Below are 12,789 nucleotides of genomic sequence, written 5' to 3'. Positions count from 1 at the left end.
CTTCGTAACACTTATCACAATTTATAATGATGCATTCATTGCCATGTTTAGTAACTGTCTCCCCCACTAGACAAAGCAAGGACCACATCTGACTCAGTCATCAACACATTCCAGCACCTAGCATGATGCCTGGCACATATTAGCACTCGGCAAATATTTGTAAAATGCACGAGTTAGTTAATTAATGAAATGCGGGGAATGACCTAGACACACTCCATTCACTAGGATATAATGTAGTATTTACTAGAATCTGAACTCTCTTGCAGAGAAGAGCAAATGATTAAATCTGAGAGAGGAAGAGACTGAGAAAGACTTCCAGGATTTGGTTTATCTGCTCTGGGTCCTAAAAGAATCCCAGGCAGAGGTATAAATGTTGAGGGCCAGGGGGTAGGAGGAGCATCGCAAACTGAGAAGAGGAAAAAGGAGTCTTCTGTATTGGGATTTTCAAGGATAGGCAGAAAATATATGGTTTGGGGGGAATCTCAATCCAATTGTTATTTCTGGAACATAGAATGCAAGGCAAGTAGCCGGGCGCGGTGGCTCACACCTGTAATCCCAGCAGTTTGGGAGGCCGAGGCAAGTGGATGATGAAGTCAGGAGATCGAGACCACCCTGGCTAGCACGGTGAAACCCCCGTCTCTACTAAAAATACAAAAAATTAGCCAGGCGTGGTGGGACGCACCAGTAATCCCAGCTACTTGGGAGGCTGAGGCAGGAGAATCACTTGAACCCTGGAGGCAAAGGTTGCAGTGAGCTGAGATTGCGCCACTGCACTCCAGCCTGGGTGACAGAAAGAGATTACAACTCAAAAAAAGAAAAAAAAAGAATGCAAGGCAAGAATAATTGAGGTAAATGAGACAGCAGTGTAATTGATGGGTCAAAGTACCAGAGGAGGCAGGAAGTGAGGATCTAGAATGTGGGGTATGGCAAGGACCAGGGCCAAGTCTTCCGCTGAAGCAGGCAGCTAGGAGGGAAAGATGGGAAGAGGAGCAGCTGTGTTCTGAGGGGAGGGAGTCTGTTTATGTCTTCCTTTAACACAGCGGTCTGCAAACTTTTTTTTGAAAGGGCCAGAGAGTAAAGATTTTTGTCTATGTGGGCCACATAGTCTCTGTTACAGCATCTCAACTCTGCAGCTATAGGGCAAAAGCAGCTACAGACAACACTTAACTGAGTGATATGTCTGTATTCCAGTGAAACTTTGCATATGAACACTGAGATTTGAATTTTACTTAATTTTTACATCACAATATATTATTCTTTTGATTTTTCTCTAACCCTTTAAAAATGTAAAAACCTTTCTTAGCTCATGGATCATACAAAGCAGGTGGTGGCTGGGATTTTGCCCATGGGCCACAGTTTGCCAATCCCTGCTTTGACAGATATTTATTGAGTTTCTACTATGTGCCAGGCAGTAAGCCAGGTTTTAGGAATACAAGGTCCTTGCATGCAGGAATCCACAGAGGGGTTTAGGAATAAGACATAGAAATAAATGACTATGGTAATATAAGCCAAGCCCAGTGCCTCACGAATGGATGAATGAATGAACTAAATAAAAGTATTATATCAAAACAGCTACCTATATCAAACAAGTTTGGACTTTGACCACCATGAGGGCTGCATATACTGTGTACTGCACAAATCCAGAAGTTGCCATGTGCATGCACTTCAGTGTAAATGGTACCCCCTGGAGTTGTGTGGTGGCCCTGGTGGTAGCCCAGTGGAGGACTCTGGGTGCATCCTGAGGCTGGACCGGAAGGCCTCACAGAGGAAAAGGGAGTTAAGCTGAGTCTTGCAAGGTGAGTAGGAACTTTGTCAGGCAAGTAAAGCAGGATAGGGCATTCCAGGAGGAGCAACAGTGTGAAAGAACGCTGCATGTGTAAAGGGAAAAGCATGAAGTTCACGAGGCACTCAGGGTGTGGAGAGTGAGCTGTGGAAAATGAGGGTAGAAAGGGAAGTCACGGCAATACAAGGAAGGGCCTTGTGGGCCACACTGAGTAATTGGCATGCTATCCCAGACCTGCACCGTCCAATCCAGTAGCCATTAGCCACAACTGAGTTCCACAGTCACATTTCTGTAGCCATGTTCAAATGCCCAGTGGCCATATGGCTAGTGGCTGCCATATTGGACATTTCCATCATCACAGTTTCATTGGGCACACTGTTGTGACTCTGAGGAGCCTCTGAGGATCTTTCAGCAGAGGAGAGGCAGTACCACGTTTTCATTTAGATGAAATGAAAGGGTGGAGGGTGCACTGGAGCCGAGGAGACTACTACGATAGTCCAAATGGGAAATCTGGAGTCCCTAAAAACAGGCAGTGTCTGTGAGAAAGGGAACAGAGGGACAGATTCAAGAACGACTTAGATGATGGAACCTAGTGATAGGTATGTGTGGAGCCTGACAGAGAGGACAAATCCCAGTTTCTAGACTGACCCTGAAATGGCATCTACTCTCAGTGAAGAAGAAGGCATGGTCAGCCGCTGAGACTCGGGTAGGAGACTTGGTTAGGCCATTTGTCCTCTCTGGAGCTGTAACCTTGCTATACAACAAAGAGAAGAGAGTGAAGGGAATAACCTTTTAAAAATATTTACTTTTCTATTAATATTTCAAATCACTTTCTATTTATGTATGTATGTATATATATGTGTATTTGTTTATTTTTTAGAGATGGGGTCTCACTATGTTGCCCAGGCTGGCCCCAAACTCCTGATCGAGAGATCCTCCTGTCTTGGCCTCCCAAAATGTTGGGATTAGAGGCATGAACCACCATGCCCGGCCACACACATCAACTCCTAGTAACAAAGTGTAGCCAAAATTCTTCAGTTATTATATGGCTAGAACAGCTCTTTATCATGTTAGCTACCAAAAGTTTCAAGAAGATGAATAAAAATCTTTAATCTTTTGGTTCTCTAAGCATTACATTCTTTAGCATTTATTGAGTGACTGCTATTTGTAAGACATTGACGGTAAAATGAGACATGAGAGACACAATCTCAGCCATCAATCTTTGATTTAAAAAAGACTTCAAATCAAAGGAATAATATATTTTTAATTTTTTAATTTTGTATTGTACAAATGTATGGAGTACATGAGAAATTTTGTTATATGCATATAATGGGTAGTGATCAAGTCAGGGAATTTAGGGTGTCATCACTCAAGCACAATACATTTTGTTAAGCATATTCACCCTACTCTATCAAATATTCAGGGTGTACTTCTGGAATCTTCACAGAGACAAAAAAAAAATTCAGAGTATTTATTGTGTCCCTTACCCAAGAACAATACATCTTTATTAATTATAATCACTCTACTCTTTCGAACATTTAATTTATTCCTTCTGCCTTACCGTATGTTTGTACCCATTAACCCACTTCTCCTCATCCTCCCTCTTCCACTCATCCTTTCCAGTCTCTAATCTACTGGGTTTTTTTTTTGTTGTTGTTTTGTTTTGTTTTGTTTTTGAGACGGAGTGTCACTGTGTCACCCAGGTTGGAGTGCAGTGATGCAATTTTGGCTCACTGCAACCTCCACCTCCCAGGTTCAAGCGATTCTCCTCCTGCCTTGGCCTTCTGAGTACTGGGATTACAGGCACCCGCCACCATGCCTGGTTAATTTTTGTGTTTTTAGTGGAGACGGGGTTTCACCATGTTGGCCAGGCTGGTCTCGAACTCCTGATTTCAGGTGATCTGCCCACCTCGGCCTCCCAAAGTGCTGGGATTACAGGCATAAGCCACCATGCCCAGCCCCTAATCTATCTTAAAAAGAATAATACTTAGATACCTGTTGCGGGAAGTCAGGAACCTGGAATGGAGGGACCGGCTGAAGCCATGGCAGAAGAACATAAATTGTGAAGATTTCATGGACATTTATTAGTTCCCCAAATTAATACTTTTATAATTTCTTATGCCTGTCTTTACTGCAATCTCTGAACATAAATTGTGAAGATTTCATGGACCCTTATCACTTCCCGAATCAATACCCTTGTGATTTCCTATGCCTGTCTTTACTTTAATCTCTTAATCCCATCATCTTTGTAAGCTGAGGAGGATGTATGTCACCTCAGGACTCTGTGATGATTGTGTTAACTGCACAAATTGTTTGTAGAGCAGGTGTGTTTGAACAATATGAAATCTGGGCACCTTGAAAAAAGAGCAGGATAACAGCAATGTTCAGGGAACAAGAGAGATAACCTTAAACTCTGACTGCCGGTGAGCTGGGCGGAACAGAGCCACGTTTCTCTTCTTTCAAAAGCAAATGGGAGAAATATCGCTGAATTCTTTTTCTCAGCAAGGAACATCCCTGAGAAAGAGAATGCATCCCTGAGGGTAGGCCTCTGAAATGGTCACTTTGGGGGCGGCTGTCTTTTACGGTCACAGCTGTAGGGATGAAATAAGCCCCAGTCTCCTGTAGCGCTCCCAGGCTTATTAGGATGAGGAAATTCCCGCCTAATAAATTTTGGTCAGACCAGTTGTCTGCTCTAAAACCCTGTCTCCTGATAAGATGTTATCAATGACAATGCGTGTCCAAAACTTCATTAGCAATTTTAATTTCACCCCGGTCCTGTGGTCCTGTGATCTCACCCTGCCTCCATTTGCCTTGTGATATCTTATCACCTTGTGAAGCATGTGATCTCTGTGACCCACACCCTATTCGTACACTCCCCTTTTGAAAATCACTAATAAAAACTTGCTGGTTTTGCAGCTTGTGGGGCATCACGGAACCTGCCAACATGTGATGTCTCCCCTGGACACCCAGCTTTAAAATTTCTCTCTTTTGTACTCTGTCCCTTTATTTCTCAGACTGGCCGACACTTAGGGAAAATAGAAAAGAACCTACGTGACTATCGGGGGCAGGTTCTCCCAATAGATACCAATGCCACCAATCCCCTCCATTGATTCTGTTTTATGTCTGGTGTTCAGAAAAGTAATTTATCCTCAGTTACTACTATTAATAAAATTTCAAAGCAGCTTCAGGATGTTCTGGATATGAATATTTGAGAGTAAGGAGTTTCTGCTTTCAGCAAAAGCCAGCATAAGCTCATTTACCCAGGTGTGACTGAAGCGGTTGGTTTTGCAATCAGATGAACCCAGGTTTGAATCCTGCCTCTGCCACTTATTGGCTATACAGTCTTTTGTAAGCGTAACATCTCTGAGCATCAGTTTACTCATCGTAAAATAGGTGACAGTTTACCTCATAGGATCCATGTGGCAAGTAAGTGAGATTAATGCAAGAGAATCACTTGGCAGAATGCTTGGCACTTGGAAAGCATTCAATAACAGGGACGTATATCCCTCATTTATTCCTCATTTATTCAATGTCTTTGACCTGGGCAGGAAAACTAAACATGGCCTCTGTCTCTCTTACCTCACGTCCTCCATCATTCTATTCTGATCCAAGCCAGGTTGGTTGGGCATAAGTGGTTCTACTCCCACTTGTCTTGGAATTTTTTCTGTGAAAGGTGCATTATACATTCCTCTCTATTTGGTGAGAGTGCACTTGGTATCTGGCCAGTTTCTCCCCCCATCATAATGGGAGCTGGGACATGAGTAGCAGCTTGAACTCAAGCTAAGATCTCTTACCATCCCTCTCTGCTGATTCTTGCCACCAGTGATTAACAGTGACAAATTAAGGAGCGTTAAGACCACAGTTTGGTTTACTTCTGGCACAGAGAAATGTACACAGTAAAAACAGACAAAATCCACAGATGATTTTCACATATTTGTAAAGCGTTCCCCAGAGAGCATAAGTTATATTATAGGAAACCCAAGCGTTGGCCACGTGGCTGTCTCCACGTCCTTCAGCTGGCTGGGGTCACTAGCAGGGTTGGAAACCCAAAATGTCCACATGTTCCCACTATGATTGTGTTCTCATCCAATTTTCCACCTCTCATCCAATTTCTCATTTACACTGAACTCTGAATCTCCTTCTAGCATTGACTTCTTACTGCTGTTTCGTTCCATCAGCTGGTTTGACCCAAACAAGGAAATCAGTATCTTTTGCTTTGAATATCCCAAGGCAACGACTGGCCCAACACAAAGCTGGGAAATAAAGGTGTGGGGGTAATTTATTCCTTAAAAAAACAAAATGTACAAGTGATGTGGGTGCGGTGGCTCACGCCTGTAATCCCAGTACTTTGGGAGGCCGGGGCAGGTGGATCAGCTGAGGTCAGGAGCTCAAAACCAGCCTGACCAAGATGGTGAAACCCCATCTCTACTAAAAATACAAAAAAGTTAGCTGGGCGTGTTGGCGGGCGCCTGTAGTCCCAGCTACTTGGGAGGCTGAGACAGGAGAATCGCTTGAACCTGGGAGGTGGAGGTTGCAGTGAACGGAGAAATTGCATCACAGCACTCCAGCCTGGGTGACAGAGCAAGACTCTATCTCAAAAAAAAAAAAAAAAAGTAAAAGTGACTAGATATCATGAGGGCTGGCTTCATGGGTGTGCAAGCATTGCAGTCCTATGGGACCCTGTGCCCAGAAGAATCCTGTACTTGGGCTTTCATATTCTTTGGTCACTGTCTTAAAATTCTTAATAATTTTATCTTTGAATTTGCACTTTGTAAGTGAAGTCTGTTGTGTCAATGGTGTGTGCACCAGGGACATGGAGCCTGGATTCATGCTCAGTACTGCCCCAGGCCAACTCCCTGCCTTACTGGGCCAGGTTCTCAGCTGTCCCCAGTGGACTCCCTCACCCACCCACTGCCCACCTCTGCTGGGTGCCCTAGGCCCCCTCTCCACCCTCACCCAATGGCCTCCCCTCCACCCGATGCCTCTCCACTGTGGGTTGGGGTGGCCGGCACATGCGAAAGTGAGATGCCTGACCCAACTTCCCCAGCCCTGACTTGGGCAAAGCACCTGAGTCGGTGGCTGATGGGAGGGGAAAGGAGAACCTGCAGCCGGTGGGTCCCCGAGCAGTGCCCCCACGGGCTGGGTGCCTGCGAGGATCTGCACTGGTGGGATTCCCTATGCCTGAGGGAGCACAGCAGTAAGTAGCAAATTAAAAACAGCATGACAGGCTGCAGTTGAAAGGGAAGCACTTCCTATTTGAGCACCTCTGATGGCATTTTTTCCTGCATTTGGAACATGTTCATTTTGGTTCCTCACTGGGCTCCATGGATTACTGGTCATCATGGTCAGCATTTTGCTGATATTCTGTAGCCCTCTCTGCCGTAGGGAATTTCTCACTGGCCAGCTTCCCCCAACAGGTTTCTTTGATTCTTCTCAAGTCGCCATAGACCCTTCTCATCTCCCTCTTTTCCTGTCCTGTTCACCCCTTCAATCCTTCTTCCTAGCCCCAAACTCCAAATTACCTCATGCTACTGTGCAGAATTCTCTAACACTCTGTTTCCACTTTCCATCTTCCAGATCGAGTTCCTAAAACCTAACTTTTCACGACCAAATGACCTACTAAAAGTGTTTTTGTGAAACAAAAAACAGGTTATTCCCCGAGAGAAATTCTACTACCAGCTTTTTTGGTGGCTTTTGTTGTTGTTTCCAGTAGCAGGCTTTTTTTCTCTCCATTGTGTATACATAAATCGCCAATTACTTGTCAACAGCATTTACCAAGTTGTGTTCCCTGGAAGATTAGTGCCATAAAACAGCCCAGAAAAGAAAAGGGTTTTACAGCCAGTAAGTTTGGGAAACATCAAATACTCTGCTTCCCTCCCCTCCCACTCTTTTTTGTAGATTTCTATGTCACATTAGCGTATTAAGGAAATTGGTTTGATTTTATTTTAAATAGCATTTTGCAATTTATTTGTCAATGGACCCCTTTTTGTCAAGTAACAGCTACTAACTGTCCACTTTGAAAGCATTGCCTTAGAGCCAAGATCGGCAAACTTTTTCTGATAAGGGCCAGATGGTAAATATTTTAGGCTTTCTGTGCCACTGCTGACCTCTGTTCTTGTAGCTCAAAAGCAACCATAGACGATACATAAATGAACGAGTGCGGCTGTGTTCCTATAAAATTTTATTTATGAACACTGGAATTTGAATTTCATATCATTTTCACTTGTCACGAAATAGTCTTCTTTGAATTTTTTTTTTGTCCAACTATTTAAAAATGTAAAAAAACATTCTTAGCTCAAGAGACAAACGAAAACAGGTGGTGGGCTAGACTTGGCTGGGAGGCAATATTTTGACAATCTCCGACTTAGAGGAAGACGGAGGAAAAAAAGTTACTCATAAGCACAAGTTGAATACCATTTCTCTACCTTAAATATTATTGATTATGATTTTTTTCAATTGATTATATCTTACTACCTCTGGGCTATTAAAAGAAAAAAAAGCATTGTTACCCCTTGAGGCTCAGATGGTTTCAACTCCTATGATTAGCTGATACTTAAGCTCTTGGTGGTAAATACTTAACTATCTCATGTCTGCAAATATTTCAGCACACACCCTCCTGTTCCAAGCAGGTTAGCTCTCCATATGTGAGTCGCTGCAAGCATTACTTGTTGGGAAGAATCTGGATGCAGAACTAGCCATGTTCTTTAAGCTCTTCCCAGTTGCTTGTTTTGAGATAGATACACTCCCCTAGAGCCCAACACCAGACCCAAAGAACTAAACCACAAAGCAGACACCCACGTGCTTTAGAGAATAACTAACTCATTCCCAGTCTTTTCATAATTACACCCACATACACATGTTCTTGACTTCATGGCACATCCCATTTTCCTCTTATAAATACATGGGGTTTTAAGCCAAAATTGATTAAAATTGATTTTCTGAAAGGTTTATTGTTAACATAATCCCCTAAGATAGCTGGAGATAACGTTGGGAGTTGTAAAAACTCAGTTTATAATCACATTGAATGACATACACTTTAAGGCCCTGAAGTATGTTTCTGTTTTGTCTCTTTTTAAATTCTTATACAGTGGGTATGTGACAGGAATAGAATCAAATGAAGAGGAAATTACAGGGCAGCAACTTTGGACAATAGTGAAAAGGAAAGATGCATTGCTTGCTTTAGTGTTCCTGTGACCACTTTATCCTAGAAGCAGAAATTAAGTGGCAGAGAGTCACCTGTGAGTGTGACTAATGCCATCAATTCCAGGAGAACAAGAAAAAAAAAGCCTTCTGTCCCAACTGAGAGAGCAACAAAGCCATTTTAAGAAACCAGCATAAAAACATGAACAAAATCTTAAATGAGGGATGTCTCCTCAACCACCTTGTGGAGGAAACGAAGGCGGGCCACCCACACTCAGTTAATAAAGTCTCAAGGGTGGGCTTGTTAGGGGACTGAGAACCAGGAAGGTGGCAGTGGGTGGGTGGGTGGGTGGCTGGTGACACTCAGTCGTTTTTAGGCAACTCCAAGCATGTGTTTTTGCTGATCTGTGGAAAGCTATATGAGGGAACACATCAAAGCAATACTCCAGGAGGTAAGCCATTGGTATTGTCCATGTCTAAAATCTCCCTAAATACTTTATCACCCGATTCCCTGTTTACGTTTGACATCACACTCTTAGAATAATAACATCTGCAGCACAGCTAGAGCCAGTGGCTGGCGGGTGAGGGAGAGCATCTGGTGGCTAGTCAGAACACATAGACTGTCGCCTTAGCCAAGCCATTGACCTACTGGGTGAGCTTGAATTTCCCCCTTTAAGTTCATCTTCTGCCATCATCCTTACCAGATGCTTATTAACACACCAAGGCCTTGTAGTCCAGTGATTAAGAACATGGGCTGGCTGGGCATAGTGGCTCATGCCTGTAATCCCAGCACTTCGGGAGGCCGGGGCAGGCAGATCACAAGGTCAGGAGTTCGAGGCCGGCCTGGCCAATATGGTGAAACCCCTGTCTCTACTAAAAATACAAAAATTAGCTGGGCGTGGTGGCGCATGCCTGTAGTCCCAGCTACTCGGGAGGCTGAGGCAGGAGAATCACTTGAACCTAGGAGGTGGAGGTTGCAGTGAGCCGAGATTGCGCCACTGCACTCCAGCCTGGGTGACAGAGTGAGACTCCATCTCAAAAATAAATAATAAAAAAAGAACATGGGCTATAAAGTCAGACTGCATTCAAATCTTATCTCTTTTACCTACAAGCTGGGAAATCTTCTTCATGTTACTTAGTACATATTAATATCTGTGTTGGTTTACCTCATCTATAAGTACTTGACAAACGTTAGTGACTATTGGGTGCAGGGGCTCACACCTGTAACCCAGCACTTTGGAGGCTGAGATGGGAAGATTGCTTTGAGCCCAGGAATTTGAGGTTGCAGTGAGCCATGATCACACCACTGCACTCTAGCCTGAGTAACAGACTGGGACTCTGTCTCAAAACAAAAAAAAGTGCTAATGATTAATGTGAAGGCTAATGCCTAAATCCAACTGTGCATGGTGGCTCACACTTGTAATCCCAACACTTTGGGAGGCCAAGGTGGGAGGATCACTTGATGCCAGGAGTTCAAGACCAGCCTGGGCAACATAGCGAGGACCTCATCTCTTAAAAAAAAAAAAAAAAAAAAAAAAGAAGAAGAAATGCCTAAATCCCCCAATCCCATCCCAAAGAGTGGGAAGGGAGCTAGGCCTAGCCCAGGTGGGATGGAAGGTCTAGGGACTTGAGGATCATAGCAGAGAACCCTCATCTGAAGCAACACTGACAACAAGGAGGAGGCAAAGCAAAGCAGGCAATAATTAGAAGTCAGTGCTTATTGAGAGTTTATGATGTTCCACACACTCCTTTTTTTTTTAAAAATTGATACAGAATAGTTGTGCATATTTATGGGGTACATGTGATATTTTGATGCAAGCATACAGTGTGTAATAATCAAATCAGGGTAACTGGAATATCTATCACCTCAAACGTTCATTATTTCTTTGTGTTGGGAACATTCCAAATCTTCTCTTCTAACTATTTTTAAATATACAATAAATTATTCTTAACTATAGTCATCCTATTGTGCTATTGAATACTACAGTTTATTTCTTCTATCCAATTGTATTTTTGTACTCATTAATCAACCCGTCTTTATGCTCCTCTACCCCCACTACCCTTCAAAGTGTCTGGTAACCACCATTCTACTCACTACCTCCATGAGATCAACTTTTTTTGCTCCCACATATGAGTGACAACATGTAATATTTGTCTTTCTACAGCCACTACTTTTGTGGTGTGATATTATATGCACAGAACAACCCAATGAGTGTTGTTATTCTTATTTGCTCCATTCTGTACATGAGTAAACCAAGGCTTAAAGAGGTCAGGTAAATTGTTTAAGGTCCCAGAGCTAGCAAGGGCAGAACCAATAATTCAACCCAGTTTCCTTGGCTCTAAAGTACATTCACTTAAACACTGCACAAGCTAAGTATCAAAAGACCAGGAGATGGGGAGTTATTGCTTAATGGGTACAGAGTTTCCCTTTGCGGTGATGAAGAAATTCTAGGCCTGGAAAGTGGCTCACACCTGTAATCCCAGCACTTTGGGAGGCCAAGGCTGGTAGATCACCTGAGGTCAGGAGTTCGAGACCAGCCTGGTCAACATGATGAAACCCTGTCTCTACTAAAAATACAAAATTAGCCGGGCATGGTGGTGCATGTCTGTAATCCCAGCACTTTGGGAGGCCGAGGTGGGCGGATCACTTGATGTCAGGAGTTGGAGACCAGCCTGGCCAACATGGCAAAACCTTGTCTCTACTAAAAATTAAAAAAAAAAAAAAAAAAAAATTAGGCCAGGGGTGGTGGCTCACACCTGTAATCCTGGCACTTTGGGAGGCCGAGGCGGGTGGATTGCTGGAGCTCAGGAGTTGGAGACCAGCCTGGGCAACACAGTAAAACCCTGTCTCTACTAAAATAGAAAAATTAGCTGGGCGTGGTAGTGCGTGCCTATAGTCCCAGCTACTCAGGAGGCTGAGGCAGGAGAATCACTTGAACCTGGAAGAGGGAGGTTGCAGTGAGCCAAGATCGCACCACTGCACTCCAGCCTGGGTGACAAAGCAAGACTCCGTCTCAAAAAAAAAAAAAATTAGCCAGGTGTGGTGGTGGGCACCTGTAATCCCAGCTACTTTGGGAGGCTGAGGCAGAAGGATGGCTTGAACCCAGAAGGCAGAGGTTACAGTGAGCTAAGATCATGCCACTGCACTCCAGCCTGGGCAACAGAGTAAGACTCTGTCTCAAAAAAATAAAATAAAAATAAAAATAATGGTTAAAATGGTAAATTATATATTAAGTATATTTTATCCCTTCCACACATACAAAATGCCAGAAGACAGGCTGAAAGTTCCCCTCAATTCCAAGAGGTTAAAGAGAGCTTTGGAAGTCAAGGACCAAACTAGGCATTAGTGATTGAGAAAAACAAAAGCTAGAATGGACTTTTGTCCATTCCTTGCAAAAAAGATAGTTTGTAAAACATGGTCAATAATAAACTTGAGCTTATTCCTTGAAGAAAGCATTTTGCACCCTTGGAAGCCCACAGGCACAAAGACACCACTATCACGGGCCTTTCCTAGGATTTCATAGAGAAAACGTATTTTAAAAGCCAGAGAACTACCAAAGGGGACAAGCCTACCTTTTAAATAAAAAAAAAAAAAAACTGAATCAATCCAGTAAGGGCTGTGTTTGTTGGACAATATTTCTTTCTTGTATAATTAAGACTTGGAATACAAAATGTGCTCACCAAATAATGAAGAAAGTGAAATAAATGTGTGAAAGAGCCAGGAAAATGGAATAGACGATGCCTCGATAAATCCCTTGGGAGAGATTCATGATAAGCAGGTTATTTCCAGTCATAAAACAGTCTGTAAAACAAAGGTGCAGGATAAACACTGGTCCACTTTGTTAAGGAGGCTTGTGGAATAACCT

The sequence above is a fragment of the Pan paniscus genome, chromosome 15 (assembly GCF_029289425.2).
Source record: "Pan paniscus chromosome 15, NHGRI_mPanPan1-v2.0_pri, whole genome shotgun sequence".
In the NCBI taxonomy this organism is placed as follows: Eukaryota; Metazoa; Chordata; class Mammalia; order Primates; family Hominidae; genus Pan; species Pan paniscus.
This window is presented reverse-complemented; position numbering follows the sequence as displayed.